Source organism: Rhyacophila brunnea, unplaced genomic scaffold (genome assembly GCF_057557595.1).
Source record: "Rhyacophila brunnea isolate RB1 unplaced genomic scaffold, BYU_Rbru_1.0 scaffold_15, whole genome shotgun sequence".
In the NCBI taxonomy this organism is placed as follows: Eukaryota; Metazoa; Arthropoda; class Insecta; order Trichoptera; family Rhyacophilidae; genus Rhyacophila; species Rhyacophila brunnea.
In genome coordinates this window covers 18901875-18908619 of record NW_028232806.1, presented here as the reverse complement: position 1 = coordinate 18908619, position 6745 = coordinate 18901875, and the positions used below count along the sequence as shown (strand labels likewise).

General features: G+C 33.7%; 1 protein-coding gene across 3 annotated transcripts in view; it reads right to left on the bottom strand.

Moving 5' to 3' along the window:
- mim (missing-in-metastasis) overlaps positions 1-6745 on the bottom strand; it is a 352784-nt gene that overhangs the window by 117078 nt on the left and 228961 nt on the right. The window lies entirely within an intron of this gene.

Sequence of the window (6745 nt, the reverse complement as noted above, 5' to 3'; positions counted from 1 at the left end):
AAATTTGTACATACTTTAGGAAAACAACATAAACCAAAAAAGAAGGCCTTAATTAGTTACATAAAGTTCATAAATTGTATCGACACGGTATGGTAGATGTCGCGGTATCAGGTATGCTAGATAAGATTAATTTATAGAAAATCAAATAACAGAGACCTAAAAATTCATAATTTTAGACAAATAATTCCCACATTTCACAGATAGAAATATTTGGGAACAATTAATGATGAACTATCAATAAAGCAAACAAAAGTTGCTCCGCGTTCTACTTAATTGTACTACACGTAAATAAGTAGATAGTATAAGAAAGGTGTATGAAAATGTAACTCACACTGTAAACGAAATCTTTAGAAGGTTTGTTTGTACCATAGTTTGATGATGAAATTTCTTATTTTCTACATTCTATTCGAAAACAATGCGGTACTTACACAAATGTCAAATGACACAAATAGGTATGCATTCAATAATGATCCATACTAATTCAATCAATACAATTAAATATTGGAATATGTACTTCGGTCGTCCGCACAGTCGTCCGAAAGAATGGTAAGGCTTCGGCCACATAGGCAGGTGCCTTGTTTGGTGGCTACGTGTTAGGTGACATATCCTAGTGAACGAACGCACACTATTCTATCACAATGGCCGCCTGCACGCTTCGCGCCTCGCTACATGATTATGAGTCACCTCGTGAGTCTCCCGGCGAACAAACGTGTTGGTTATGTTTATTATGTCACCTAGTGATTTTGCCATTGTCTATGGATTTTGTAAGATGGCGGATGTTTCTTCAGTATGACAAACGTCAAACACCGTATATTTTGAGGTTATGAATAATGACACATGGAACGAATAATTGACAGTACGCACGCAATAAGTTCGAATTTGAGACTTTCGAAATTTTAAACTTAAATTCTCTGTGAGAAGTAGCTTTCTGGTTAGTTTTGAGAGTGACATATCGTTGTTGACTTGAGCGATCTCAAATGTCAAATGAATTTGTACCTAAGCACGTAGCGTGTAATGTGGCAGTAGTGTTTTTAGTAGACAAGCATAGCATCTAGCTCATGACTAGCGAAGCACCTGCCTATGTGGCCGAAGCCTTAGCGTTTGAAAAAGATACTTACTATTGTTAGGTATGCAAATTTTTAAGCGTTAGGTTCTTACAGTTTTATTTATTTCACATACCTATACACACACAAAAAAGATCTACTGCCGATCGATTGTTATATCATGCATAAGAAAGAATTAGAATAGAAGACAATATAATTGACTTCACCTATAAATAAATAATATCAAAGATTGTCATTGTATTAATATGATAATTTATTAACGGTTTGTATGAATGCGAATATTATACATACCATCTCCGTATTTATTAATTTTTGGAAAAACTAAAGTAAAACGATTTTCCTCAAAACCAAAATTTAACAAAGAAAAATATTAGATAAGTGCCATCTATGAAAACAAAAATATATTTAGTTCGACATTTTTCTGCAATTTTAAATTTTCGATACGCAAGAAAATCTTCTGCACTAATAGCGGCATCTATTGGATTGGACTGAAAATTAAACCAAAAATCAGCGTCCTTACAGAGAGCGCTCATAATATACCATCAAAAATAATGTATAAACTAGTTCATGAAAAGTCCGCCAGTCGTATGGATTGATGAATAATAATTTATTTATTTATTTAAGAAAACAAAACATTGTGGACATAACAAATCTAAATTCAGGACGTTCACAACATGAGATCAATCAATTCAATCGGTACATATTTATACGACATACCTTATCAAACGATACGCATTTAAAAAAATGGTTTCGACGAAAAAATATATATGTTAGGTTAGGGTTAGATTCATAGTTTAATAACATTGTTATCAACATCTTGGTTCTTGCACTCTATAGGCACTGTAGATTTGGTTTCTAAATAAGATTAATCCGCCGCCGCCGCAAAGGGGAATAAAGACAGAATTGGACAAAATATAGAAAAGTAGACGTACTATTGTATTACAATCGACCATGTTACCCTATGTGAAGTCTGTAGCATTTTTGAGATTTTCAATTTAATGCGGACGAAAACACGTGTTCACAGACCTTTTCGTTGTAAAGAAGATTTTCTACGGGAAACATGAGAAAATCGCAAAAAAAATCATAATGTTTCGAGTCACCTTTTCGCATAGGTACGTAACAAATGAACACCAAAATAATACGCTTATTATTTTGAAAGATATATTTCCATTACTTACTAGTAAATACTTAAATTTTTTTCCAATTTTTGTATAGTTATGTTTATGTACCTATCAAATAATGATCAGAAATTATTTTAAAGCCATGGAAACATATCAATGAATATTAATTGACCCAGCACGAAAATAATGATAGGAAACAATAAGTTTTAATTTAGTAGACGAAAAATCATGACTGTATTCATAATCATAGCATAATGTATTTCTACCAGAGGTTGGAACGGACCATTTTTTGGGTCCGCTCCAACTCTGCTCCAGGACCTAATACTTATTCCAGCTCTTCTCCAGGGTCTGCTCCGCTCCGGGATACAATAATGTCAAAAATAAAAATAAATAAGTAGTTTTGAAATAAGTTTATTTATTATTCGTCCTTTTCATTAGATATTAATTATAATAAACAACATCTGACAGCAAATCGTCTTTCATTATCTGCCTCTTCTGTCAAAAAGTGACTCAAAGTGATTTTAAATAATTTCAGTGTTGCAAAGTGTCCAATATAATGTTTTCATTAAAAAATTTTAAAAATTAAAAAAAACATCCGGAGCAGTGGAGCACTACAAATTTTCGGTGCTTCGGCTCCGTTCCTGGTCCGGGTAAAACCCCGTTGCTCACTGCTCCGTGCGCCAACTCCGAGCTCCACTCCAACGCTCTGATTTACAGCCGTTCGTTTGCGTCGTCTGATCATTTCGAGTCTTAACCGGCTCGCACATCACAACTCGCTTTGTGTGCCTGACGGCCATAAATCAAAACTTCCAAGACCGCCAGCGAATGTTGCATGCTACAACCTCGCACATCTGCCTAGCGGCAAACGTCAAACGCGAAAAAGGAGAAGTCTCTCGTCTGCCATTTTTATTGTGTTGATTGTATGAACAAACGTCAAACGCGGTGACCAGCGATGAGCGAGCAATGACAGTGTAGACAGAGACAAAGACAGAAATGGCCGATTGTGCGGCTGTGCGCATGCGCAGAGTCAACATTTTTCGATATCGACATGCAGGCTCTAGCAAATGCAATTCGTCGCATGCAGGAGCGTCGCAGCGTCACAGTTGCATCGGCCAATCTGCGAAGCTCCATTTGATAACGTTTATTTCTTGATTTACGATGACGTCACATCGACGAATTCGTCGTAAGACGCATGCGGCGAGTTCTGATGTGCGAGCCCTCTTAAAGGTCTTTGATTGTAAAACCAAGGAACTTTCAACCAAAAATCAATCAATCACCCGTCAACATTTTTGTCACGCACCATAATATATGATAAACTTACTGTAGTGGCATAATACCTATGTAAAATAATAAGTTAGAATATACAGAAACCACTGATTCCAGCATGTCTTGATATAATAATATATCGGATTTTAAACATTTAGCTTCTACAAAATTAATTTTAGATATCTATGTAGGTACTTGATATTATATAATACCTATATTATTGATATTATATATATATGATATTATATAATACCTATATAACGGCCACAGGGTCGCCCTAAAAGCCGCTGGATTGGCGAACTGGTAAAGTTCGGCGGAAATACGTGGCAGCGAACGACACAGGACCGAGAGAGTTGGAGAAAGCTTGGGGAGGCCTTCATCCAGCAGTGGATTGACCCCGGCTGATGATGATGATGATATTATATTATTTAATTACATACTACGTAGGTCGTAAATTAACCACAATCTTGTCTACGCCGAAAAGCTCTGAGGCTTATTCTATCGAGGTATGGGTACATAATATATTAGATATTTATACTTGTTAAAATAATTAATTACAAGATTAACCCCAACTTAGGCGCTTAATGAATCCGTGCGTGAATCGACCTTCAGTTTAAAGGTCAATCTCTATTATGCACATGGGTAAGTAAAATAAATAATGTACCCTAATATTGTCTGAGCAGGGATATTCATTTGTGTGTCGCCGACTGAGTGTGTGTGTCCATGACGAAAAAATCGTTAAACGCCAGCGGGTTACATCACACTACCGCTGTGCCAGGCTACATAACATTTAACTAAGCCGAGCTTAAAGCAAAGCAGAGGTTTTCACTCATTTCCACCAGTCAAAGATGTCGTAATAAAATAATAAAAGCATTGCACTGTGTTTAGGGAGTGTGCCGCAAAGTATTGCGCGCAGCAGACTCCTCCATTTACCATTTTGCCAACGCATTATCTGTGAGTAATATTTTTAATGGATCAGGAATTATGAGAAGCTCTTTCAAGCATCGACACATACGTAAAAAAATATATAATATATTATAATTATATACCTAGGTAAGTATCTATCTCATTGAAAGAATTTATTAACTATAATTTATCTTTGTAATTATTTTTAATAGCGATAATTTGTATAAAACAATTCGCCTCAATTCAAATTATGAGTTTTCTATATTTATAAAATAGTTTTCATGTTTCACATTGGAATTTATACTTACTTATATTTATTTATATAATAGCATACATTTATAATATTGCACGATAACGAAAACCCATTACAACAAAGAATTAATTGCAATTGATTATTTTTTCATGTGGAATAAATAAAACATGATTCAAGCGTTTGAAAGGGTATTCTACAGTGTGCAGCGATGCGAAAAGGTTGGGAAGCATGTGATAGTCAAGGCGACATTTCAAACTGAAAACACCAATACCAAGTTTGATCAAACTCAATAGAAAGAAATACCTACGCGACAGACTTCTATAAAATATAGGTGACATAAATTGAAAGCGTAAACTTTTAAATAAAGGTAAAACACGAAATTTCGTGATGGATTCATTTCCCATTTATTTATTTGGCAATGCGTAATCTATCAATACTATAATAAAACTTCAATCTGTAAGTTATAATTTCTTTTTGTACTTTTCATAAATAATTTATATTTTTTAACATAAAATTGGAATTAAAAATGTCTGTCAAGATGAAATTGGTCTTGTGTTAAAAAAAAATCTAAATTGATTGTGGAAAATGTACCAAAAACTAATCATAACTTAGGTACATATATATTGAAGTAGTTTCCCAACAAGAATCAACAGTGAAAAAATACAAGACAATATGCATTTAATTAAACAGGTAACACATCGTAGGTATCTGTTTTAAACGACATAATATACTGATTTTTCATCTAACACACAATATTATTTTTTCACTTAAGTCACCGTCACCAGGGAGCCACAAATTAGAGTTAGAGAACTGCCGGTCACAAATTCCCGATCTGATTTTTCTACGTAAACAAAAATACGTTTTGAATTTAATATAAAGTTTAAACAATTTAATAAACCCCCTGTTAAATGGGACGTTTTTAAATTTAATACAAGAATATTATATAGATCTAAGACTGGAATCGCCTAGTATAGGCATTTATCCGGCAGTGGATTGATCCAAGCTGACGATGATAATATAAATGGAAATATAATATTATGTAATATCTCCAATTTTGATAACTATAGCAATGCATAGAACCGGAGTGGAATCAGCTTGAACGACTTTTTTCATATTCGTTCTTTTGAAAACTAAATAAATTACTTCACCTAGAAATACTACTTTACTTATCAATCAGTCAATAGCAAAATAGAAAATGGCGGGAAAAAGTTTACTTTAAAACTATCTACTTACTAGTGTTATTACAATCGAATACAAGTGTTCGGGGGTTTCGTCTTTACTGACATCAAATTCAAACATTTTCAAATACCCAAAACATTATAATATTATCAACGATTTGTCAACATTAATAAACATGCGTCCAAGGGAATAAACACACATGGGTAAAAATAGGCCAGTGTCAATATCATTATAAAACCATTATCAAATGCGCCGAAAGTATCAATTTCATCAAAAACATATCTGTCAAACGTAGATAATAGTATGTAATATCCCAATAATATTCATACACAAACGTACTAATAAACTTTTTTATTTATTATATTTCATATAATAAATAAAATACTCCATGACAGAGGTATTAACATAATTGCAAGAAATAATAATGCAATGCCCTTATTCAAGGTCACAATGATAGATTAAGTAAGTATATGTAGTTATTTTCTACAGGCGATAACACCAATGCAACGCATCATACTTCTCTCGCAATAATCGCAGACATTAAGCAGAGAGTCGATATCGGACACGACTTACTTTCCCTTCCTGATTGTGGTAACTGCATCTAGTTTGATTAAAATTTGAAAAACTATGTAGTCAACACCAGACTAATTCGTCCCACTAATTTGTATTTTTGTTAAACGATAAAGTTTGTCAACCACCGATATATATCATTTATATAATACCAAAACAAACAAAATATACGTTACCCAAAGAATCCACCAAACTAAAAAATAATGACCATGATAATGGGTATCGGTCATTTGAGCCGCTTAGAGTCATAAGTGAGTGGATAACTCACATATTTCAAAAATCAAGTTTTGAGATAATCGCAAAATACCAACAGACCACTATTTTTTGTAATTAGAAGAAAAGTATTGAACTCCCTTGAATATTAAGAGAAGTGAGAGTCGGTTAAC